At 42.2% G+C, this 26,635-nt stretch overlaps 1 protein-coding gene across 4 annotated transcripts in view; it reads right to left on the bottom strand.

Annotated features, from left to right (window-relative positions):
* SPATS2L (spermatogenesis associated serine rich 2 like) overlaps positions 1-25,895 on the bottom strand; it is a 160,018-nt gene extending 134,123 nt beyond the window's left edge. The window contains exons 1-2 of one of the 4 annotated variants that reach the window (XM_027589995.1): positions 25,823-25,895; positions 4,261-4,310 (exon numbers count right to left, since the gene is read on the bottom strand). The gene's annotated coding sequence lies outside the window, so the exon portion shown is untranslated. Of the gene's footprint in view, positions 1-4,260; positions 4,311-25,287; positions 25,526-25,613; positions 25,739-25,822 lie in introns of those variants that run through there. The other 3 variants (XM_027590001.1, XM_027590000.2, XM_027589999.1) reach the window with 3 other exon arrangements.
* Positions 25,896-26,635: the final 740 nt, after the last annotated feature.

Below are 26,635 nucleotides of genomic sequence, written 5' to 3'. Positions count from 1 at the left end.
ATCAAAAAGACAAAAAATAACAAGCATTGGAGAGGACGTAGAGAAAAGAAAACCCTGTGCACTGCTGGTGGGAATGTAAATTTGCAGCCACTATGGAAGACAATATGGAGGTTCCTCAAAGAACACTGCAGCGAACATAAAGGTGCATATTATCTTTTCAAATTAGTATTTTTGTATTCTTTGGATACCCAGAAATGGAATAGCTGGGTTGTATGGTAGTTCTATTTAATTTTTTCCTCAAAAAAAGTTTTTCCCTATGTTCACTGCAATGTTATTTACAATCACCAAGATACAGAAACAACTGTGTGTCTATGAATAGATGACTGGATAAAGAAGATATGGTCTGTTTACATAATGGAATGCTACTCAGCCATCAAAAAGAATGAAATCTTGCCATGTGCAAGACCATGGATGGACCCTGAGGGTATTATGCTAAGTAAAATGAGTCAGATGGAGAAGGATGAATATCATATGACTTCACTCCTATGTGGAATCTAAAAAAACAAAACAGAAGAATAAACAAAACAAACCAAAAACAAGCTCACAGATACAGAGAACAGACAAGTAGTTGCCAGAGGGGAAAAGGGTTGGGGGGGTGAAATGGATGGTGGGGGTCAACTATATTATGATAGATGGTAACCAGACTTGCAGTGGTCACTCTGTAGTACATACAAATGTCAAATTATAAAACTGTACACCTGAAACTTACATTTATTTTATTTTTTTGAAATTTATATTTTTTTTAAAAAGAAAACAAAATAGAGATCACTACAGATTACAAACAAAAACGAAAAAACAGGGGCGCTTGTTTGGCTCAGTTGTTAAGCGTCTGCCTTCGGCTCAGGTCATGGTCCCAGGGTCCTGGGATCGAGCCCCACATCGGGCTCCCTGCTCGGCAGGAGGCCTGCTTCTCCCTCTCTTACTCCCCCTGCTTGTGTTCCCTCTCTCGCTGTGTCTCTCTCTGTCAAATAAATAAATAAAATCTTTAAAAAAAAACAAAACTAAAAAACAAAATATACCTAAGGGAAGGTAATTCTGGTGCATCTCTTGGCAATCAATTTTAATATTAACTAGCTCTTCTGCATCCATGATGAAAGCTCATTAAATTACTAGATATATCTTTCCCTGGATTTTCACTCCTGCACATTCATTAAATTTGAACTATGATACTAAATACATTTAACTCTGTTAAAAATAGTTTGAAATTTTCCAGTGAATTTATTGAAGCCAATTCTCTCAAGCCCCCTCCCCACATATATATTTTGTACATATTGTAATCACAATTTTCCTTTTAATGAGGGCCAACACTGTATCTACAAAATGTTCATTCAAATTTTAAAGGAATTTTGCACCAAAAGGGTTCAAGTTAATATTCATATTGATCAAGCATGAAAAGCCAAAAATGTTAATTCTGTAGCCAAATTGAGGAATACAAATACAAATAAGAGATTAATTCCAACTTTAGAGTCTCTGATGTTTCATAACAACCATGAATGATCTCCAAATGGACTGAATAAATGGAATATACTTAAATGACAATATTGTGGCACCAGCAAAATTGGCCTGCTCATCAGTCTCCCATTGTCTTACTGATAATGAACATGGTTAACGAACATTTATTATAGTGCCGGGTACTTTCTGCATATTAGTTCATATATGCAATGCTATTTGCATCCTCAAAACAATCCTCAAGGTAGGTACTATTATTCTTCCCAATTACAAAAGGAAATTGAGGTACAGAGAGGAAAGTAACTTGACCAAGGTCCATGGCAGTAAGTAGTCAAGTTAGGTACCAAACCCCAGCTTCCTGGTGTCTCAGTCCTACTCTACCACATTGCCTGGCAACATATTGGTTTTGTTGTTGTCACTGTTGGCATCTGATAACAAGAACAGTGCCTTAAAACCAGAGCAAAACGTGTGAACCAAGAGGAAGGGAAAAAAAAAATCTATGTACATTTGTTTTGATTTATGAAAATTTTGTGAAAATGATTGTAACCAAGCAACCCTAACTCTGGGAGAACTAATTAAGAAATGAATTAAGGTATTCAATGCATACCCAAATTAGTCATCAGAGCTCAAAGATCTGGAGTTCTGGTCTGTATCCAGCTTTGGCACTTGCATCCAAAATAAACATGACCAGATAAGAACCACAAGCTCACAATTAAAGTGGATTTATAGGGCTTATGCGTCCACATGGGAGAGGCCTCTTCCTAACTGAATTCGGACACCTATTCAGTTATTGTGGGTTTCATTTGCCATCTCCCTACTCTTTTGTAACTGCTGGCAATAGGATTACGCTGAGGGAGAAATCATTTCAATCAGTGATGTGTGCAGAGCGAGCATAAAAAGATAAAGGAAAAGCCTTTGAACTGTAATTAGAAAATTCCTTAAGTGTGCTCATGTGACATGTTTGAGACTATGACCAACTGGCAAGGCAAGTTACGGAATGGATGTCCAATGTCACCGTCCTGGGATAAGCAGCCAGTAAAAGTAGTGTTCGGACATGCGATTAGAGTAATCTTTTGCAGGCCAAAACATTCCTGCTTCCCACCTCTAATATGATTAGTGACAGACAGCTGGAGGCATCTCACTCTCCTGAAAAAAATATGATCAGAATTGTTTTCAATTGGTATATCTTTCCATCAAGCTGTTTGTTGCCTTCCAGCAGAATAATCAGAGTTTCTGATGATTTGGTACGTTCCAAGAAAACAGTAATTGATTGTGCCCTTGCTTGTCTGATGGAGAGGAGGCTGCCAGAATTTACATAGTAACTCTTTGGTTGCCTAACCCAAAGAAAAACTAAGCAGTGGGCACGTGTGTGTGTGTGTGTGTGTGTGTGTGTGTGTGTGAGAGAGAGAGAGAGAGAGAGAGAGAGAAAGAGAAGGAATCCGGCCAGTACTTTCCGTTGCGTGTGTGTGTGTGTGTGTGTGTGTGTGTGTGTGTGTGTGTCAGAGAGAAAGAAAGAGAAGGAATCCGGCCAGTACTTTCCATTGCACGTGTGTGTGTGTGTGTGTGTGACAGAGAGAGAAAGAGAGAAAGAGAAGGAATCCAGCCAGTAGTTTCCATACTAATTCTCTTTGAACAGCTATAAACAAAGTGTTTTCAATGGTGATTCAGATTTCAGATATGAGGAAGTAAAATCATTCTATTCCTCTCATGGAAAACTACCAACTCCCACCAATGTTAATGGCTCTTTTCAAAAAAGTTACAGTTACTTACTACTAAAGTTTCAGGGTTACAGAAAGATCAAGTTGAGATTTAACATTCATGGAAATATTCAGGTGCAATGAGGCCTCATTCATTTGGACTACCTCAGCTTAGAATTTACAATCATTTGACAGTGTCCAGACCAGTGATGATCTTTTCACAATGAAGATATGGTTTGCTAAGTAAATGAATTTAAACAAGCAAGACTACTGGGGGAAAAAATAAAAATATTTCAGGTAAAGTATGATGAATCAAAAGTAACAACATGCTTTCTGTACAGCAAACACTTTTGATGAACCCATTCAAATACTAATAACTGATAACAATAATTACCATTTAATTGAATGTCCATCTTGTACAGTTCATATTGCATACATGAGCTAGACATATCCCAACAACTCTGAGAGATGGTTAGAATTATCCCCATCTCAGAGAGGAGGAAACTGAGGCTCAGAGAAGCAGGTGACATGCAAATACCACATAATTACTAGGCAGATGAAGTAGGAAGAAAGCCAGGTTGTCTGGCTCAAAAGCCTATGCTCTTCCACTCGCACTCAACACTGAGTGAGCACTAAAGACTGCAAGTCAGACTTCTAGAGTCACTGGAGCGAGTTCTTGAACAAGAACAACAGCAGCAAAAATAGAACCACTGGAAGGAGGGATAGCCAGGCAGTCTGGCTCCAGAAATCATTCTTCTTTTCTGTAGAAAGAATGATTCCTTTCTACATCACAAGGGCATCTATAAAATACCTATTGGTATATTGAAGTATTTTGCATGCATGAAACTACTCTGAACAAATGCACAGAAATGCTGATGGAGGTGGAGAAGGGGGATGCGGGTGAGGCAGGAGTGCCTCAGGTCCGCAGCCTCTTCCCTGCACCCCATCACGAGTGACTTCAGTCTATACCCCTATAAACAAGAATGGGGGTTGAGACCCTGAGAAGCTGACAAAGGCTGTGATGAGGCCTCTGGGAGTCAGCTGCAAGTGCAGGGACAGCTGGCCATGGGCAATGGGAGAGAACATGGAGAAGGGAAGGAACATCTCTACTTACCCAAGAATCCACAGAGATATTCCTGAAAGCAGCCTGGATTTCGGTATGCTCTAGGAAAAAAGTAAATTTGGGAGGTCAGATCGCACATTTAGCAGCCACACCACCCTGTTCCATCACATCCCAAGCACAGGATCTGGAGTCAGGCAGACATGGAATTGGTCTTAACTATGACTTACTAGCTATTAGGCAGATTAACCTCTCTGTGCCTCAGTTTACTCAACTGTGAGATGGGGTATAATAACATTACCCTCCTCATAGAGCTGTTGAGAAGACTGGATAATATATAATTTGTGCCATGAATTCAAAAAACAATAGTGCTGTTTTACTAAGTACAATAGCTAACATTTACTGCTTAGAAAGTGCCTAGCTTTGCTCTAGGGCTTCAAATAGGCTAACTCTTCAATACCTTGAGGAAGGCACTATTGCCATTGGCATTTTGCAGCTGTAGAAAATGAGGCACTGAAGGTCAAATCACGTCTCATAAAAGTATACCGGGTAAGCGGTGGAGTGGGGACGTGGGACCATCTGGCCTCCGAAGCGGGGTGCTACACAGTGATATCCTGCCTAATTTATTACAAATAAATGTTAGCTACTGTTATTATTGCTGTTATTAATAGTCTCCTCTCCAAGAAATAGTTCTAGAATATTCCCAAAACCCCAGGGAGCTCACCATGTAGCTAGTCACCACTCAGGCACAGAGATAGATGCCAGGGTCCTAAGTTACTCACTAAGTCAACAATCTCTTCAAGTGTCCCTGAGATGCTCTGTTAGGCACTATGTGGGGCCGCAGGGGCTCTGGTCACTGATCCTGCAGTCAGATCAACCTCCATAAAGCAAATGGGGAATGACAACAAGGAGGAAGCATAGAAAGGGCAGGAGAGGATGTCGGGACACTGGATACTGTGCCCGGCTCTGGCATCAGCTCTCTTGCTGGCCTTTTCCCAGTCAGCTGACCTCTCTGGGTTTCATCTTTAAATGAGCAGACTGACCTGAGACCCTAATTTACAATCTATTATGATTCTCTTTCAATCTGACTAACTTTCTCTCAATATCCATTTTTGAGAGAATATATTATAATTCTTCATTCATCCAACACACATTGACCGAACACAATGCCACGCACTGTGAACAGTGCTCAGGATATCAACACAAGACTTGGCCTACGCTCTGTAATTAGCTCTGGGAGCAGGATCAAGTCCTATCAAGGAAATCTTGGCAATCAGAAGACCAAGGAAGGTTGCAGACCCGAGGACAGCTGCACACGCCCATTCTGCCCTCTGAGTGGCCCCAGTGAATTCTGCACCAATCCAAAACCGGGGTCCCACACTGGGGGCGGGGGTGCCATGCTAAAATGATGGGGCAGATAACAAGGTCTGTGAAAAACAAGGCAGAAACTAGACAACCAGTGAAATGCTTGGGCTGAGGGTTAGGTTTGTTTTCTAAGAGTAATAGTGTTGTATGCAATAAACCAAAGAGATGAGAACTCACTTGACACTTGACTTGACTTTCTTGACTTTATTAAGGTACACTAATGGCCACTTTGGTAGCAATCTTTTATGTATGTGCGTGTGAGTGCACACGTGACTGCTTCTTTGAGAAACATTTACTTTTACACAACATGCTACTGACTTTATTTAAAGATCAGTTCATCACCCTTAAACATGTTTCTTTCACAGAAACTCCTCGGAGGGGAATAATTCCATGAGTCTAATACTTCCATTAAAAAGAAATTGATTTTAAAATATGCTTTTCAAACTTCTGACAAAAACAATTTTTTGATTTTATGAACTAAAAAAGGCAAACAATCTTGTGGAGACAATGTAATAAATAACATGAGTTGTCAAATAAGCTATCAAACATTTATAGATAAAATTTTTAATATAGACTTTTAAACATGCCCCAGAATGTCCATCAATCTTTGATATGGGAGGAAGTAGAATTTTGGCAAAGTCTATCTCCTGCAACAATAGAAGTCAGCACAAGATGTTTACGGTTCTTAAAGAGAGCAATGATGGCATTCTTTGCAGGGTGGTTAAATATTTTCAGGATATAATTTTAGAAGGCAAAAAATGGGAGAACATTCAAAAAATGTATTATTTTGATAGGTATTCAGGTAAAGTACCCTGTGCATGGAAGTCTATAGAGAACTTGGTTCCTAAATTGGCCCTGAGTCCAAAAATGTTTTAAGCAACATTGTTGGAGTAGAGGCATACATGTCAAAGAGGACAACTCTGAGGAACAATACTCTCTTGAATATATAAATTAGAGCTTTCTTATGCTTGGAAAGAAAAAAAATTAAAAATTTCGTAGTGATTACCACTGGATGAAGAATTACGAGTGGTTTTTTTTTTTCCTTTTTCTTTATAATTTCTCTGCTTTCCAAACTTCCTATAATGAGCATGTGTTACTTTAACACTTTTTAAAAAAAATGTTTTTTTCAATCTCATGATATATTATGGAAAGTCACCTGATATAAAAAATGAAAAGGCTTTGGAATCAGACAAACTTGGGTTCAAAGCCCTTTCTGGTTTGGTGCCCCAGATAAGCTACTCAGCAGCCCCTGCTGCCCAAAAAACAGAAATAATAACACATGCCTTGAAGCCCCATTTTGTCTCCTAGAGGTGAGATATTGTAAGTGCTGAGCCCAGAGCAGGAGCCCAGTGAATGATAATCACTCTTCTCTCCACAGTACACAAGGAAGGAAGGCCTCTCTGATAAGAGTAAATAAATTTGTTTGTGTTTATAAACTGACTTCAGGCCATCCTTTTATAGAAACACCAGGAGTTTTTAACAGGTAACTTTCAGAAATCTTCTAATAGTTAAAAAGTTCCGAAAAAGAAGTAGGAATGAGTTAATACCCTACTCTCCTTTCCCTCACAATTATTAGGACCCTACAGTCTACAATTCTTGGGTTCGCTTGCACCACTACTATGCTGCCATGTTCAGAAAGCCTCTGGTTGGGATGGGAGCTGGGGGAGGTTGAGGTTAAGGTTAAGGCAGACCCACTGGAGCACAGGGAAACCACAGCTACCACAATCAAGATCTTTTCCATCTTCTCATTCCTTGTGATTAAAGTGAGCAAAATAAATTATGGGATTGCTTAAATGAGGGGTGAGGAACAAGATTTTTTTTTATGGCTTTTTTTTTTTTAATGCTAGCTATGTTGATGTTTTCATCCTATTCAGCTGAAGGTAGTTCAATCAGTTGGGTTTATGACAAAATATATGTACTCAACAAAATCTGGCTGTTGGGATATGTTGCCCTTGGATATATTTTGCTGTACCTTGACTACAGGAAGAAATATTGAGTTAACTGGCTTTAATATCAAGTCAGGTATTTGTTGACACATGGAAATGAAAAATATCAAAGCCATGAAAAGCTTGATATATAGGTCAAGTCCCATTTCAGCTCCCTCCAAGGGGACTGTCCAAAGTCTTCTGCTGTATTGTAATTGTGTTCCAGTAATGCTTGCCCCAGTCACAGATAACATGAATTTTCATTATAATGGGATTTGCTACATAAATGAATATTGGTATAGATTTTTATGTAGTACAATTTATCGTAGAAAGTACAGCAAAAAAAAAAAATCATTATGTGTTTAACTTCTCCCTTTTCCCAACTCTGGAGGCATATCTTGCTTTCTACCAAAGATATGTAATGTTCTCTCCTTTTCACTGTCTGATTACTCCTTATTCCTCACAGTGCCTAGTACAGAGTAGACAAGAAATAGCTGATGAAGAAATGAGCTGAATAAAATGTGGTACCAAAGCAAATGAGGGAAATTCAAAATAGTTTCCTGTGTAAGAGAAATAAATTTTAGAAATTGATTCAAAATGAGTATAGCAAGCAGGTTTAGCCATTCCCAGCTAGCATGCTCAGGTCATCCGGGGATCTGCAGGCCTTCAGGTGGCTCCCTACTGCTAAACGGTCATGGAGGCCTGTCTAAAATGTCCAGCACCCAGCTTACACACTCCCATCCCTGGGGAATACCACAGAGACACTTCAATCATTAATTGCCTGAAACACCTTCATAAGAGTCCTACAGCCCCTTCAGCCCTAGGGCAGCTAATGATCAAATTCTGTCCTTCTAAAGGACTGAGAGAAAGGACCTCCATGACCATCTTGGAGGCAATAAAAGGCAGAGAGGTTGGCCCACAGCAGCCCAGGGAAAGGGAGTCAGTGCAGCCCCAGGATTGGGAGTTACTTTCTTACAGTCAGACTCAGAAGTAGTTTCTGTGCCCTTAGCTAGGACATAATCAGGGCTGCGGGAAAAACCAAGAGAGACTTCTGAAGAGCTTGCTGGACATTGCCCAGTGTCAAAATTCTTAACCTCTTGTTCTCTTTTCTCTTCCCCTCCAGCAACAATGATTACTTTAATAATCCAAGAGTTTCCTATAATTTTTTATAAAGCAGTCTAGATGGAATATGTTTTTCTATCTTGTAGGTTTTTTTCTTAGAGCCTTTTTTTTATTGAAAGCTACAATAATGCATCAAATATAAAAATTTTGCTTCTATCTTGGAACAACATAATAGATCTAAATGCCTATTTTCACAAAGGTCTTGATTGTGTTCAAAGGAATCACCTATTGATGCCAAGGGCTTCCTTCCCTCATCAGAGGAATAAACCATGGGAATGAGCTTTGAGAGACTCCAAGCAAGGCACCAGGGGTTTACAGGGCAGAGAACGGGCCTATCCCATTATTATTGGATAAAGCATGAGCAGAGTTAGGAGGGTCTGGTGAGGTTAGCCCCAGGAGTGGTGTAGTTTTGCCTATATTTTACAAATATTCCCATTATCCATTTAAAAATATTTTAAATGGTAAATTGGCTTCTCCTCAAGAGGGATGACCTGTGGCCATCAATTAATAACTTGGAAACTCATCATAAAAGCACTTTTGAGTTAACCACATGGTTTGCTCAATAAATTTAATCCTTCATATGCCCTTTGCTTGTGCACTAGTCGTTATCTTTGTATGAGAGCTGAGGGAGCCGAGGGGCAGAGACAGTAAAGCACTTGGCCCCGGGTTAGACACCTACCAGCTCCGTTCAAGATGGAACCCACATCCTGAATCCAGTCTGCAGATTCATATCTAATTCTCTGTTCACAGTTACAACTACTCACCAGTTGTATACAGAGCCCAAATTTAACTTGTTGGGCCCTTTCCAGCTAAGACATCACCATGGGGGACATACTCTCAACAGGTCAAGTTGGTAGTCATGTTCTGTCAAGAGCCAAACTTTTTTGGTTACTGGGCTGTGGGCGACACTGTTTATCCCTTGCTAGAACTAAAATGGCTTAAGAAAAACTGCAACAATTTTAAGGCAAGAATGTGTAAGCTCAAAGGCTATAAAAATTCAAGAACTCAAAACCAAAGATAGCTTTCTTTCTTTCTTCTTCTTTTTTTTTTTTAAAGCAAAGATAGCTTTCTTGACTAGACAATAGCTGGTTATAAAGTCTGCAACAAGTACCTTTTCAATGTGAAATTTTACTACTAGGATTTTTTTCGTTCATTTTTACTAAGAACTGAAGCCTACAAAATGACAAACCGGGATTACCCTATTAAAAGACAACTTGAATTGTTCCTTTGTTCTAAGAAACTGTGTTAGGTACTGACTGGCAATACCTACACCTTGATCTTCATATTAATTATGCATTTTTCCTACAAAATTGACTGCCACACTACATGCTGTAAGTCAGATTTGAGAGCTGCCAAGATAAATGTTCCGAATGGCTGACTTTTTAAAGACAACTTGTCAGTTCACCAAAAAATTCTTTGAGGGTTTATCCCAGTATATTCTATGTCTCCCCCTATACCTATACCTTCAGCAAATATTGTAGCTCTTTCCTGATGTATCATTTATAGCTAAAGCTAAAGATTTTTCCTTTCAACCCCTAGTATAAAAGTAATGAAACTTACAATTTCTTTTGGCACCATCAATTTACTTTGGCTGTTATGATCACTTAATCCTATACTGATTTATGTAAAATATTCTGATTCCTAGGGAGAGAAGTAATCTTGGCCTAGTCCATACCACTAAAACAAAGACAACTTTTGTATTATTGACTAAATAAATGTTTTCTTCCCTGAGGTTTGCTTTCATCAAATCATATCGATGTTTTATTTCCCTTAGTTAACACCTTATTTTAATGAGGTTTGATTGCAAAACATATAAGAACATATGCACACAAGAGGCACTACATTGAGTAAGCCAAGAGTTCCAGCCAAGTGTCCTATCTTTTATGTGGTACCAAGTGACATTTTGTAAAAAGCACAATGGTAACTATTCATTCTGCCAGCCTTAAAAGGATAGGCAATAACTGCATGCCAGAATGGAAAAGCTTAAGCTTTGAAATCAGACAGCTGGCTTCAAATACCATCTCTACCACCACTATCTCTGTGACCTTGGGCAAACTACTTATCTCCCCTCAGAGCTTTTTCATCTGAAAAATGGGGGTAACGGATTTGCTTCAAATGGGCTGTGGAAGAAGTAAACAAGAATTTTGCCGTAAAAAACCTAGCATACAACCTGGTATATGAGTATACACTAAGGAATTGTTCTTTTTCCACCTATAAAATGCCATTAATGATTCATTTTGAATCTGTTGTCTATGCACAAAAAATGTAAAGGATATTAACACTGGGGTTCTTTATGATAGCAAAGAATGGGAAATGATCTAAGCATAGGGAAATGATTACATTAAGGTATAGTCATATATTAAAATATATGCAGTCATTCCAAATATTTTTCCAATAATATTTCACGACAAGGGAAATTGCTATCCTAGAATTTAAGTGAGGAAAACAGACAAGAAAACCTGTATAATAATAAGCTCACACTTACTGAGCATTCACTATGAGCCATGTACCATGCTATGCGCTTTACATGCATTATCTTATTAATTCTTACAATAAACCTATTAGATGCATACTATTATTATCCCCATTTTATAGAAAGAGAAACTGAAATTTTGATAGTTTGGGCAATTTACAGACACTACATAAGAAGCATAGCCAGGACTGGAATCTCGAACTGTCTGATTTCAAAGCCCTTTTATTTACTTTTTAAAAAAGATTTATTTATTTATTTATTTATTTCAGAGAGAGAGAGAGAGAGAGAGAGAGAGAGAGAGAGAGAGAGGAAGAGAGTGTGTGAGAGCAGGTGTCGGGGGAGGGGCAGATGGAGAGGGAGAGAATCCTCAAGCAGACTTCCCACTGAGCCTGACAGGGGGCTTGATCCCAGGACCCTGAGATCATGACTTGAGCCCAAATCAGGAGTTGGCTGCTTAACCGACTGAGCCACCCAGGCACCCCCAAAGGCCTTTTAACTAGTATGTCACACTGATTCTTCCATACGAACTTCCTAGGTCTGCCAGGAGGCTAGTTTAAACACACAGAAACACACACAAATGTATGCAACACATGCATACTCAAAGCCACACACACATGCATACCTGGAAGGAAAACACACCAGATGCTAGCGATGACACTCTCTGAGTGGTGAAATTTTAGCTGACTTTTAATTATTTTTTATCCATTTCAGTATCTTTTCCAAATTCAATGAATATGCGTTGTTTTTACAATCAGAAAAAAAAATTCAAAGAAGAAAATGAGAGTACTTTGCAGAATATAAAGTTTTATACAAATAGTAGTATCTTTACTTACAGATTTGAGTTCCTCAGTGCTACTGCTCTTTTAAATTATTTTTTCTTGCCACTGAGTCCAAGGTAAAAAGCATGTAAAAAACTATTTTGAATATGAGTACAACCAAATATAGTACAGGAAGAACCATATGTATATTTGACAGGCATTTGATATTAATACAAAAACTCAAAGAGCTTGTGTGTGTGGTGGGGGGAAACATCTTTTCAAATAATACAGAATTTTCCACTAAGGGAAAACACATCCATTAGTGACATGATGCCATCAATGCATTCTCTGTCATGGTCATGTTAAGTGATACTGTCATGGAGCCATTTACGTAGACACCAGCACACTGTTTGGACATGCCTCAGCCTGATTACTGTCTATCCCAGAAGGTGTAAATATAATGATGTGTTGGAGTGACACCTAAGAAGTGATTTCCTGTCACACCACCAATTCATTTTCAGAGCAGTGATTCTATAAAGAGAACTGAATGATGTAAAAAAAAGCAATTCCTTTGAACCAAACAAGTTCACATGAATTGAACTTATAGACGAGGAATGAATTTATTTTACAAAATTGTTATTTTTAAATTAAACTAAAAATCAGATTATTTAGGTATGCTTTTAGTAAATTTTTCAAAAGAAAAACTGCTTAATACTATCTCAAAAGTGACTCCAAATTAATCGTTTTGCTTCATAATAGAGGTTCTATGATTGGCAATAAGTGGATCAACAACGATAGCATTACTGAGGCATTTGACTAAATATCTCCTGACTCTATCCTCTTAGACAGCCTGGGGTGAAGAAAGAAAACACAAGTGAAAGATTATCAAACTAGTCAAAAGAAAAAGAAAAAAAAACGAACAAAATTCACATATTGATGCCAAGTCTCTTATAGAAAGTCACAGGGCTGTCCTGGTCGACATTTGATCAATGAGGGAGAAAGTACAATTCTCAAATGTGTAATTAATAAGTGAAAGAAGTACCACGAGTAAATTGAACTGAAAAAAAAATAGAATTCAAAAATGTCTTGTTAGAGAAGAAAAGTGATTTGACAAAAAGAGACAATATGTAACAAGGATAAATGTAAAATCATCTACACAGGGTCACACAATTAACCACACAAGTACAGAGTAAGGGAGACATGGCTTTGTAGTAGTTGTTTAAAAAAAGACTTGGAAATTTTATTTGACTTTGGAGGTAAACCAACAATGTGCTGCCCTAGATTTAAAATGGAGGCCGACAGAATATTTGACTAGATTAATAAAAGAAGGGTGCCCTGAAGGAGTTTGTTTCCTACCACTTAGAGAACTCAGGGGGAGGGTGTTGAGTTCAAGATCCTTGCTTTTAAAATGGCATGGGCAGAGCAGTGGATGACTAGAGGAGTGCTGACAGGATGGAAGATCTCAGCTGAAAGAGCTGGGACCACGTCTGCCTGAAAAGAGAAGGTCTAATAGCTGTGGTCAAATATTTGAAGAGCTACCACAAGAAAGTGCTACTCTGGGGCACCCCAAAGGATAAACGGAGGCAGATTTCATCAGTTACGTCTGCCTATGCTTCATGGTGGCAGCTGGCTGACTGGGATACTATGCACGGAATCCTGCATTTGGGGGAAACCTGAAAAAACCATAGCACCCACTATCCTTTTCCAACACACATTCTACGCTTCTAAATTCACATTAGTAACTTTCATGAAGACGGTCCTAGGGCATTTATGTAAGCAATATCTAAATATGCCTGCCTTGATAAATGAGAAATAACTATAAATTTAAACGCAATCTGGAAGAGTCCAGAAGGTGAAATTCTAACAAAGTTTGGAAATTATAAATTAATGTTGTCATGGCAACCTTAGTTGATATCATCCATTGCAGCTGAAACAGTTCTTGCTCTGGGACTATCAAAACAATAAATGGGTTTATATATTCAATGTCACAAACCAGCACTCAATAATATTTTTAATGCTTTTATTTTTAATTTTTGAGGCAGTTGATTTGCATTTTCTCCATGAGTGTTCACTATTTTCACATGACACTATGGTGAGGCTATGGTATTACAGTGGGGTGGTCAATTGCATCAAGAGCTGAGGAAGTCCCTGGGAGCCCTGTGCATGCACTGAATCCAGTCCACCGTTCGGACTTCACAAGGGAAGTAAAAGGAAAGGACAAAGACTTTCTAGATCAGGACATTAGCAGCCACAATAGCCACCATAACATCTTCCACTTTTCCCCTAAAAATTGTAAGACTGCTCACATTCCTATAATAAACACTCATCGATCAGAAGTGGCGCTATGTCAGATCAGACTATCTCGCTGCTGCTCAGTTATGTATTAGCAATCGCTGTAATACATGAAAGTCAGCTCACACTGAGAAGAATATTGCCTCCAATCAAAACCATTCTTTCCTTAGTACACTAAAGCTTTTCCCCCTTCTTGTAAGCAACAAAGACTACAACAAAAGAACTTCCCAAACACCCACAGTTAAGGAAAGAACAGCTCCAACAAAATAAGTATGAGATCTGTCCCTGATGTCTAATTTGTCTATAAATCTTCCTTTTCAGGGTATTTTAGTGACTTTCTTTATTTGTATTTTATCAACAAAGAATAGAAATAAAAGTTTATTTTGATGGCAGCACACCTAGCTATTCAGAGATCCAAAAACTTGCTTTGTTTATTCTTATATTACCCTGGCAGAAGATGTGCACATGCCCTTTTTCCAGGCCTTCATGCCATACTCATAATCCCAGATGAATACTTGCACAAATGCAAACCATTAGGTAGGACTGGCCTTCAGCGAAACGTGAAGGCAACTTCCTTATGGTCCTTTTTCACCCCTGGATGGGTGAAATCTGGCCCCTTGCCCCAGATTGCTTATTTTCTTCCTTATTAGTCTCAGGGAAGCATCCATCAAAGTATTCAATCTAAGGAGTATGTGTCCAGCACGTTTAAGTTACCAGTTCCCTAGCCTTTGCATTTTAGGCCCTACAGCTACGCACTTGGTATCTCATTTTATTTAGTCACAACAAAACACATAGGTACCATTGATTTCACTTCATATAAGAAAACTGAGATTCAGGAAGATTAAATAATTTAAATAATATAGAAAGCCAATTACAGAAATCAAAACCAAGTCTTTCAAGCACCAAACCTGTCCTCTTTTTTCTGATAAACCCTATTGACCTTAGGAAAGGGAACGGAGTTTGTATAATGCAGGCTTTCACGTGTTAGAGAGCAGGAAACAGAAGTTGTTGATATTTGAGGTGCCCTTTCGAGTAATACGGATTCTGAAATCACACCATGAAGGCTGCACCTTTCTCATCTACACATGAGACCAGCCTTCCCACTGGAGACAAAGAAGTGGATGTATCATAATTTAGGAAAAGCAGCCCTAACTTTACCTTCTGTCTCTTCCCAAGTTGCACATAGGGTACAAATGGGACCCAGAGACCACTGGGGAAGCTCATTAGTAAGCAGTGTTTGGTGTCAGGGGTCTAAAACCAGGTAACAGCCAGTATCCAGGCAAGCTGTCAAACTCACTGAGTTTCCTGCCCACTCCTAGCAGGTGTCAGTATTGAAGAAGCCTGGAAGGGAGTAGCAGGGACTTACCCTAGGGCTTGTAGCTCAGCAGTAAGACTACTGTCCTAAGAAGGCATGGAGATATATGATGGGTCCCTTAACCTAAGGCAATCTAGCTTTCCTACACAAAAACACAAAGCAGGGGCTTGGGAATGAGGGAGACAAAGTGAAACCTAGGGCACAAAGTGAAAAATGTGGTTACCCAAGAATGAAGAGAGTTATGGCTTCCTAGGTAAATTGCCTGGGCAAGGCAAACTGCAGGCCCAATCCCACGGAGAGTCCCTAAGCAACGTACGCAAGGGAGCTGGAACCCTGCAAAGGGCCTAAACTGGTCCCAGACGCTACAGATGGGAGGACAATAACCACACCGACTTGGTCGCCATTTTCTCAGGCCATTTTCTGTAGATATATGACTTTCAAACTTTTATTTTTAGCACATGAAACTCTCTCCTTATGAGAATCTTAGATACATGCCTAATATATAGACACAAGTAAAAACAACTGCTCAGGGGGATTCTTCCCTGAACCGAAGGGGGCTCGACAGAACAAAATCTGCAAATGACCAGGAGAGAAGGTGCTGAGTCACTCTGCCTATCATATCAGACTTCGCTGGAATCTGATCCTGCTAAATTTTTCTCACGATAGTCATGATTTCTTGCCAGCATCTCCAGGTTCCTCCCTCCTGCTCCAGCCCGATAAGCTCTGGTTTCCTACCACTGGTCGGCTTTTCCACTGTGAAAACATAAAGCTCTGCAGATCTCCTAGGACAAAACATAATATCTTCTGGGTCTTTCTGGCAGCCCATATGCCCTTCCTCCAAGCCTTTGGGGCCAACTGATCCACAGATTGCTGCCCTCGGTATCTCAAGTGCTCTACTAGCAATTGTTTGATGCACAATGACTCTGTGCCATACATATTGTTAAGGCTCAAGACCCACTGGTTCATTAGCTTGTTCAGAATCCTAGAGCTAGACAGTGGGGGAGCTGGGCCTTAGACCACAGGCAGGATCAATGGCAGGATGGGGCATCTCAGAGACCTAGGCAAGGCTCTAGGTGCCACACATGTTGGTGGCTTCTCAGGAATGTGACTCCACTTGTCGTTCCCTTGCTCCTACTGTCTATCTCAAATCTTCCCTCTAGCACACAAGTATCCCCGCTTCCCACTCCGGACCGGGACTGGGCAGCCAAGGGAGACAGAGGTGTTTTAATCATGATTTCAGCATCATGCACATTGTATGTATGACTCCTGGCTGTAGCTTTCACAATCTGTCTCTTTGATTCTGAATCTTATCTAAAGCACTTTGTATCTCTAGATTTAAGAATGGAGCAACTGCTGCTTCTTTATACCTGTATGGCTGACTTAATCATTCAACAAGCTCATGGGCTTGGCTCATACAGGATGCATCTCCTGGGAACGAAGAGATACCCTATAACAATACTGTCCAACAGAACTATAATGCAAGTCACAAGGCAATTTAAATTTTTCTAGTAGCCATGGTAAAAAAACAGGTAAAAATAAATATGTGAAATTAATTTTAAGAATGTTTTATTTAAACTGCTATGTCCAGATTATTGTTTTAATATGTAGTCAATATTTTAATTTGTTAAATGAAATATTCTACATTCTTTTCATCCTGTAGAGTCTCTGAACTGTGATGTATTTTACTCTCACATCACATCTCAATTTGGACCAGCTGCATTTCAAGGGCTCGATAGCCACGTGCGGCTCGTGGCTGCCGTACTAGATAGGACAGTTCTAGAATCTCTTCTCTGTTCCCATCCTTCTTCTCATTTCTTTCCTGATAACAACTCATTTCCTCTAGTAGGGATGCTAGGGGCAGGGGCAGGGACTAAGATCATTAGAGAAGACTTTGATACACACACGAAGGGAGAGCCAAGATCACAAAGGAGCTTTTGTGCCATGCTAGGGAGCTTAGATTTTATCCTGGAGAAGCAGTGATTCTGCTGAAGGATTTTAAGCCACAGAGAGTCGTGATCAAATTTGCCTTTTAAAAGGCAGCAGTGTGGGGAATGGGTTGGAGGCAGGCCAGGCTGAAGGCAGAGAGAGACCAGTTATGAGGCCACTGAAGTAATCCTCAAGAGAAGTTATGAGGGCCTGAACCAAAGCAATAATGGTGGTAAGTGTTCTAGACAGGTGAGAGCAGATTCCAAAGAGTCTGAGAAAGATGGTTTCTACAGGGCTTGGTGATCAATGAAATGTAGGGGTTGAGGAAGAGGGAGGAATCTAGAACAACTCCCAGATTTAAAAATTGGTGAAGTGGGTTTCATTGATTGAGAGAGAATATACATTAGGAATATGCCATAAGGGGAAATCAGGAGAGAGGAATAACTCAGAAAATAGGTGGGCCAAGTTTCAAGGAGCAGAGAGGGATCACTTAAGGCACAGAGGCCAAAAATTAGAAGAGAATCCTGGACAATGGACCTGCCGGTTTTTAAGATCAGAGGAGGCCATCATGAAAGGACGGGGCTGTGGGGGGCTGCAGAGAAAGGGGAGAAGGGGAGGTTCAGGTGCTGAGTAAGAACCTATCCTTCTAATGCCAGGAATGGGATGGACCAAGAGGGAAGGGGCCAGGGAGATTTTGGTTTTTTATAAAACACCAGGAGACTTACGCACGTTAATGCAGTGAAAGGAAAAGGTTGGTTGAGACCCTAAAGAAAAGAGAGATAATAGAGCAAGGTCCCTGAGGAAGCAAGAGGGGATGCTGTCTAGAAAGATTAGCCTCAGACTAAAGACAGTGAAGAAAAGGCGTGAGGAGGAAGAACCTACCATTTATAAGGGAGATATAACATTACCGTTGCAAAACCGTTTCTCCTTACTTAGAAATAGAAATGAAATATAATTATATAGGAAGGTTTTTTTAAACTAGTACTACATATCATGTATAAAATCAGATAAATGCCGAACACAGAAGTCACTCGTTTCCTGGAGCCCCAGATCTGTGGTCTTGGTATATTACCAAGCCTTTCCCCTACCTTTGGGCTTTACCTAAATCGCCTTGGTGACTCGGGAGAGCCACAGCGGGTCTTTGTAGCTTGTGGCCTCTCTGGTTGGTCAGTGTCTGTGCTGAACTGATAGGTAAATATTTCGGTATCACCACGAATTATCTGGCAGAGTGGTGTAAGAAAAAAGCCCGGGCTTGGGGGGACCAGACACCAAACAGACTCCTCTGCCACTTATCAGCTCTGCAGATTCAGTCAAGTTATGTAACTTCCCTGACTTCCGTGTCGCTCTCTTAAAAGGATACATAATCCTGACCTTGCAAGATCACTGTGAGGTTTAAATGAGATGATCAATAAGTGATACTTATTACGATGGTGATAATTGTATTCACTTTGTTCTGAATTTTTAGAATTGGGTGCCCCTGCTGATGAATTTGTGCTTTGCAACAATCAGCATCTTGATCCCTAAGGAGAATTAAACCACCAAACCTAGTGATGGGAAGGGCCCTAAATATCCTAACGGCCAGGGGTGCCTGGGTGGCTCAGCTGGTTAAGCGGCGGACTCTTGATTTCAGCTGAGGTCGTGTTCGCATGGGTCCTGAGATCGAGCACCTCCTCGAGCCCCCCACTGGGCTCCACACTCAGAGTCTGCTTGAGGAATCTCTTCCTCCTCCTCTACCTTTCCCCCCACTCACTCTCACTTGCTCACTCTTTCTCTCAAATAAATAAATCTTTAAAAAATATATTAAAAATCCTAATGGCCATCCAATGTGTGTGTCCTTTCTTCATCACAGTACATATTCAGTCTCGGCCCTCAAATGCCTGACATCTGCTCTACGCCTAATCTGCTGCTCAACCTTTCTAGGCATTGGTATTGCTCTTCGTAAAATGGGGGTAATAAGAGTATGTACTTCAGAGCACTGTTTTGGGGAAAAAAGGAGATAAGGCATGTATTTAAATGAGACACTGCCTGGTACAGCCTGTGCTTGAATACATTTTGTCATGGGGGGGCCTAGTCACCTCATGAAATAGCACAATCCATAATAGGACCACCTTTCTTAACACTGACCCCAAATCTGTCTCCCTGAAAGTTGTACCCATCTGACCTTGTTTTATAGTTCATGGGGGTAGTTCTACAGAATCAGAACCAGGGTTCTAGAGAACAGTATGTTTGCTCATTTGAGCTCTCCTAGGTGCACTGGGCAGTGTCTCACAGATGGCTGGGTCCTTGGGGCCAGACCTCTCCCTATGTATACTTCTATTAAAGTTTCAACCTTCAGCCATGTTTCCATAATGCAGGAGACCTTTTTGAGCATTCTGAGCAAGTTGGATACTACCCAGGAAGGCACTGGTTATATTGCTTACAAGATTTATTTTGTGCTTTCTGTCATGGTCAGTTCAGCACTTGGCACCAAAAGTAATTATTGCAGGGATCTGTATATCCTTTATGTTTCATTACTGAACACCGTAGCCCACCAAGGCCCAGGAGAGCTCTGGCGGGGTTTCAGCTTAGCAGCAGGGGCAGCATCACAGAGTGCTGATGTTTCAGTCGCAACTCAAGAATGCCTGCCCCGCACTAACCCCTCACCTCGCCACCATCCCCTCAGCCCTGTATTCCCAATGACAGCTGCTGACATCTTTTGATAAACAGCTCAGACAACCGCCACTTTAGAAAGATTCCCCACCACCTCCCAGCAAAAGGAAATCTTCCCTTCTGAGCTCTTTTAGATCTTCATTTCCAGGATACACGTGTCATTTCTCCTGTTAAGACTATAAACTCCCTCCTGGCAAAAACAGTGTCTTGGATAAAGTGAGTCTAATTGAAAGTTTAAAGAACTGAATTTTGTCCTGAATACAATATGATGGGCGTGGCAACTCTCCCCTGTCTCACCTTTCATCCCTGGAGGGATCCCCAGATGATTTTTTTTTTTAATTTACCAGTAAGTTTTAAAATGAAAAGGCTGGGCAGCCCCTGCAATACAGTCTGGGATTTTATGGCCGATTAGCTAAACTTGTATTTAACTGAGGACTCCAGTCTAATTGTTTTAGGTATAAAATGCTGGCATAAAGCCTGAATGCTTTTATTTTTACTCACTCCTGGGACCCATCACTCCACCTTAAAATAACGACAGCCTCCTTAATTCCAACTCACAACTGCCAGCCTCCATCATTATCTCGACTCTGGAAAATGCCGAGGCCTCAGAATCTCACAGCTGATGAATGGAGAGGCTGATTAGAACCACGGAAGAAAAATGGGAAAAAACTCCTTGACAGATGTCTCCTTCAAATGCCTGTCCCTTTTAGCCAATGTCAACATTAATTTCTATGTTAACAAATATTTATTGAGGTCATGACGAGGTGTCAAGCTGCAAGCGAGGCTCTAGAGACATAATGGTGAGCAGGACACAGGCAATATCAAAGCCCGTCATATAGAAAAAAACTCACCCTTACAGTTTATTGATTCTACTTGTATACTTATCAAGAGTTTGCTATGCCAAAGCCCTGTAGATGGTTCAAGGACAGCATGCAAGTTCCATTAGTGCCCTCAAGGAACTGGCAGTCTAGTTGGAAAAGCAAGAATGAAGCGCGCAATAGAATGGGAGAGTATCTGATGGTCTCAAGGGATGGTGCGGACATAAGGGCAGAAGAAGAAACCAATGAGTAACGTGATCAAGCTGACTTTAACTTGGAGATGGTTAGAGGAAAAAGGAAAAGGCGTTCTAAAAAGCAGAGCATGAAAAAAAGGGCACAAAGTCATCTTAGAAGGGCAGTGAGATCCAATTACCAGGAAGAGAAGGTTCATGTTGGAAAGAAGTAGAAAATAAAGTCAGTAAGTCAAATTTGGGCAAGACTGTGAAGTATATTACAACCTGGTTGAGAGGTGGGACTGAAGTGGGGCGGGGCATGGAAAGAATCTGAACTAGTAGAAAGAGGGCTGGCTTTAGAATGAGAGAAACCTGAGGTCAACACAGCCTTCCTGCAAGATAGTCCTTGGACAGGAGTTCTAAGGAGAACAGTTTAGGAAGGCTGATGTGCTGGAAGCATGCAGAGTGGGGAGAACTCATTAACCAAGAGACCAAGATGTAGCCGGCTCTAGTCATACTAGAACAGTGATGGCCAAGGACCTGAGCTATCAGGCAGAATGAGGAATGTAGAGATGTGGGGACAGGCTCAGAGAAACTATTACAAACGAAAAGTTAACAGGCCTTGATGCACAGTTTTACTGAAGGAATGAAAGAGAGGAGTCAGGGATGGTCCCTGGGTCTCAAGTCTGAGTGATGAAGAGAATGCTGAATATCAAGAAAAGGGAAAGTCTTTTCATTGTGAAAGGAACAGGATTAGCAGAGAATATGAAGTTTGTTATCAGGCATGCAGGGTTTAGTCTGACAGCAGGACATCCACCATGAAAAGTCTATTAAACGGATGCATAAATGCGAACAGTTTGTGTTAGTACTAGAGATAAAAATGTCTATGCTGTAAGAATAGATAACCATTTTATTAGAAAACAAAAATACTAGCTATTAAACAAAAATAATGAGTATGATATAAATAGTAGAGAGAAATACATCTTCATAGACTATGTTTCTTAGTTATAGTACTTAGGGGATCCTATCCATTACCACAACACTGAACGAATAAACTTCTGTAGAAATTCAACATATGGCCTATTTACATAAAAAGCATCACAACTCCAAATTAGCCATTTTGATGTGTCAAGGAAATAACACCTTCATAACAGACTACTTCAAAAAAGGAAAGAAAAAAGAAAGGTTTGTTTTTCTTCTATAATTATGTGTATTGGGTTTTTAACTGTTTGTATCATGAAAATCACATTTTAATTGTGTGATTACACTCGAAGGCAGAACAGTGATGGAATGAATTGATTAGTTGAATTATGCACAATCATTCAGAAATCAATAAACTGACCCCATCGTTTAAATCTTTCCATATTATAAATCTGCCCTCATGTTCTGTGCCATGCTGATAAAAGCAACTATTCTGTGTACAAAAATTGTAACAGCCATATGATTCCATTATCAGAGTCAGGAAAGGGTCTACAGAAGATGATAGGGCAGTGACTAGGCAGTATCTATCTATTGCATACAAAACCCACTCCACTTTCATCATATGGCCAAGACAGGTGGCAGTAGCTTGGATCTTACTATAAGCAAACAACTTCTTCCATTTCATCAAAACTGTAACCAAAAGTTCTTGTCCTGGCTCACACCATGAGATGCTGATTAAAACCGTGTAAAGATAACAGAAGAAAGACCACCAACATGCCTTTCACACATAAGCCATAAATGAATAGTCATTGCTAATGGCAGTACAATTCTACGGTCACAGACTGAGAAACTGATAGAAGTTAGAACCAAAAATGAGACATCTCTAAAGCTTAACTTCTTATGGCAAGTATTTCCATCTGCACGGCAAAATTGATCTATGAGATGCTTCCGACTGGCAGCACTTCAAAGACTGCAATGGTGTGGTCTAAGCATTTTCTTTCCCTGATCACTATGAAGTGGTAGAACAGCTTCATGAGCCCATAGATAGCCATCCCCACAATGGCCACTTGAAAATCAGTGGGAGCACAGAAACAATCAATTTAAGACTTTCATTAGGGAGCTCCCTAAAACAACATGAATACAAAAGAAGGTTATCATCTTGCCTAAATTAGTATGTTAAACTAAGTTGATTCCTAGGAAATAATTTAATATTTTCAGAGGCAGGGATTAAAGAGAGAAAGAAAATTGGCAATATACTCCTCTCCCAGATGTTGAGTTTTTACCATCCTCTTAAATAGTCCCTGCATTCAAGTGATTTATATTTTATGCAAATTATCTTTGGGGCTAGTCTAGTGTGTGTGTGTGTTTAAAGCCACACAGAGGGGCGCCTGGGTGGCTCAGTAGGTTAAGCATCTACCTTAGGCTCAGGTCATGATCCCAGGATCCTAAGATCCAGCCTTTAGGGCCTCCCTGCTCAGAGGGGAGTCTGCTTCTGCCTCTCCCTCTGCCCATCCCCCCTGCTCATGCTCTCTCTCTCTCTCAAATAAAATCTTTTTAAAAAATAAAGCCTCACAGATACAGAATTTGACATATTTTACCTTCTCTTCCTCCATAAAATAGGTTCTAACAAAGCTTGAGTTTAATCCACAACACTAATTAGAGACTGCAGCAATATTTGCCTTGTTCAAATAGAAATTCATTCCTAAAGTTGATTTTCCCCAAAGAGCCAATAAATATTATCATACAGATATTTTTAAGCAGTACAGTTACTTGATAAAACTGCCGCCATGCACACAGCACACTGCTCTCTAGTTAAGTGATAGTTTTATAAAGGCAATGAAATACTTATCCAGAAGGCCATCTTAGTCTTTATTTTCAGAGTATCTTTCACAATAATTGGATTTGTTACTTGAATATTGTTCGTTTTTTTCAGAATGAAGCAATTTCTGACTTCCTGTCCCTTCTTTTCCCTGCCATCTTGCCCATCTGCCTAACCTCTAGAAAACAAAAATCAATCAGAATGGCAATGAATTGTTCCTCTAAACTAAAACGGTATCATAAAGGTCACACGACAATACTCTTTCAAATACTGGAATAAGCCTCTTCCTCTGCAGTTTCTAAAATTTCAGAGACCTTTTTTTCTCACTTTTGACAGGAATGGCGAAAGTTTTTAACATAACATTTAAATTTTGTTTAAAAAGCAAGTGAAAAATATTACACATAACATTTTATGTAAAGAGAGAGGCTGTGTTTGAAGTTCAAGGTTTTTCACTAGTTCTCGAGCTACAGATTCTGTAATACACTCAAAGGAAAACGCTGTACAGAAAGAATCTTTACAGTATCAGGTCTCCAAAACCTTGACATCCGCTAAAACCAGGACTGCTGGGAACTGAAAGCTCACGAAGTTCACCAACACACCCCCCCCAAGCCCCCCAAGATGGGAAGCCTCGGTCGCATCTCCGTCCAGGTGAAGTCTCAGCCCTTCACCTCCCACGTCTGCAGTAAGTACAACCGAACAGAGTGCGAGCGAGCAGGGCCGATCTTCCGAGATACGCAAAGTCGAGCGTGCTGAGGGCGCGAACGCTCTCCGCGTCTCCGAAACAACCGCCGCCTTGGGCTGCAGTCCGCCGCCTGGTCTCGAGCCCCCGCCGCCTCCCGCGGACTCCGGGTCCACCCGCCCAGACGCGGCGGCGCGACCGCTTCGTCCCGCGGTCCGGTCGCCCGGCGTCCAGCCGCATCACCCCTCCTGCCATCGCGGCGACTTCGCGGCTACTGGGGGCCACCGCATCCCGCTCCCGCCGGGCGCCGGGACGCGGTTGAGGGCGGGCTGGTCCCGGCTGAGGCGGGCAGCTCCGCGGCTCCCAGCGAGGGAGGCGGGCGGCAGTGGGTCTCACTCCGTTCCGCGAGTGGAAGGGGGCGCTCGCACCGGGGAGGGCACGCGAGGGACCGCGGCCGATTCAGATCCGGGGCGGGCGGGTCCACGTCTGAGCGCGGCGGCCACACGCTCGCCCCAGGCGCGCAAATGTGCGCCCGACTCGGCGCCTCCTCCCACCCGCCCGCTCTTTCGCTCGCGCCGGCCTGAGAAAGGAAGGACGGTGACCTCCGCGTCCGGTCCGCGCCGCCAGCCCGCGTCGGCGCCGAGCGGGGGCCACACCCAGCGCCCCGGGGAGGCGGCGGGGGCTGGGCGGCCCAGGCTGCGGAACGCGCGGCCCGGGCCGAGCCTCCGTCCCGGCCGCCCAGGCCCCGCCGCGTCCGTCTGAGCCCCGCATCTCGGCCCCGGCCCGCCGTGCAGGGAGGGAGGACGGGGGGTCCCGGACGGCGGCGGCCGGGAGTCCCGGGCTTACCTCTGTGCGGAGCGCCGGCCACTCTGTCCCGGGCCAGGGTACGGCGACCGGGGGCGCGGTCGCAGGGGGAGGCGCGGCGGCGGTGGCGGCCCCTGCGGCGCGGAGGGCGGGCGGAGCGGGAGCCGCTGCCTGGGCCGCGCGCGGTCCGGAGCTCGCCCCGTGCTGCCGGCGCTCGCGGCGGAGGGCGCAGCCACCTCGGCCCCCGGACTGGATTCCTTCACTGACACAACTCCGGATCGGCCCGCTCCACGCAGGGACACTCCCGCCCCTCGCAGCTGCCCCCGCCCGCCGGCCGGCCGGCCAGCCCGCCCCTCAGTGTCACTCACCCAGGCGCACACACCCCGAGCCGGCGCCCGTCGCTCCCGCTCGCACACACAGAGCTGCTCACGCCTCTCTCGGGTTTTGTATCCGCTCACACGCACGTTCTGACACGGATGCCTTCCCTCCACACGCCCTCCCTAGCTCCTTTTCCCACCCCACTTTCTAGAAGAATCCCCGTACGGCTTCCGCACTTTGCTTGTTGCCCCACACCTACCTCCTCGCCTTTCCCCAAACCACCACCTCACTTAAACTGCCCCTGCTATTCAAAGATTTTGTCACAACCCGCACGTGTGGCAGGAGAGTCGTCCTCCCACACGGGGGAGGATGAACTTTGCCCCTCCTCCCCCCATCCCCCACCCCAGCACTGTCTACGAATGCAGGATACTTCTCCTTTTAGAAGGTAGTAATGCTTTCTGGTGCCGAGCCAGGTTCGAAAATGTAAACAAAGATAGCCGATTTCGAAATGACATGAAGAACTAGGCGCTTGAAAAGTACTGGGGCTCTGATCTGTGCTTAGAAACCTGGCTCACCCGGAGCGTTCCCGCCCCTCCCTTCGCTGCCTGTTCACAATGGGCTCCTGGAGGATGGGTTCCTCTAACGTGTATAAGAACCAAGTTCCATAGACACCTGGGCATCAGCCCATGGCTTTCTACCTGGGAGTACAGTAGTCCGGCGAGTAAAGGCAGTTTCTCAATCATTATTCACGATGGAAGCACTTTAGATAACACACCTCTTCCAGAGGCAGTAGAACGAAACGCAGGCAGCACTCCAGTTCAGTTTAGTTTTTGAAAAGGGTGACTTCTTAGCCTCCCTTTTTCTGAATACTAGTCACTGTTTCTCAGCGGCTCCTTGGATGTCAAAGCCCCTTACAAATAGAGGACCAGGGTTAGTTGGGTCTCTCACGCTCCAAACTCTAAGGGGTCTCTGAGTGTACAGCAGGATGGTGTATCATTCCATGTTTAGGAATTCATAATTTCGAAATAAAATCCGACACCTTTCTGGTAAATCTCAAATCTGCTAACATTAC

Source organism: Zalophus californianus, chromosome 3, assembly GCF_009762305.2.
Source record: "Zalophus californianus isolate mZalCal1 chromosome 3, mZalCal1.pri.v2, whole genome shotgun sequence".
Lineage (NCBI taxonomy): Eukaryota > Metazoa > Chordata > Mammalia > Carnivora > Otariidae > Zalophus > Zalophus californianus.
This window is presented reverse-complemented; position numbering and strand designations above follow the sequence as displayed.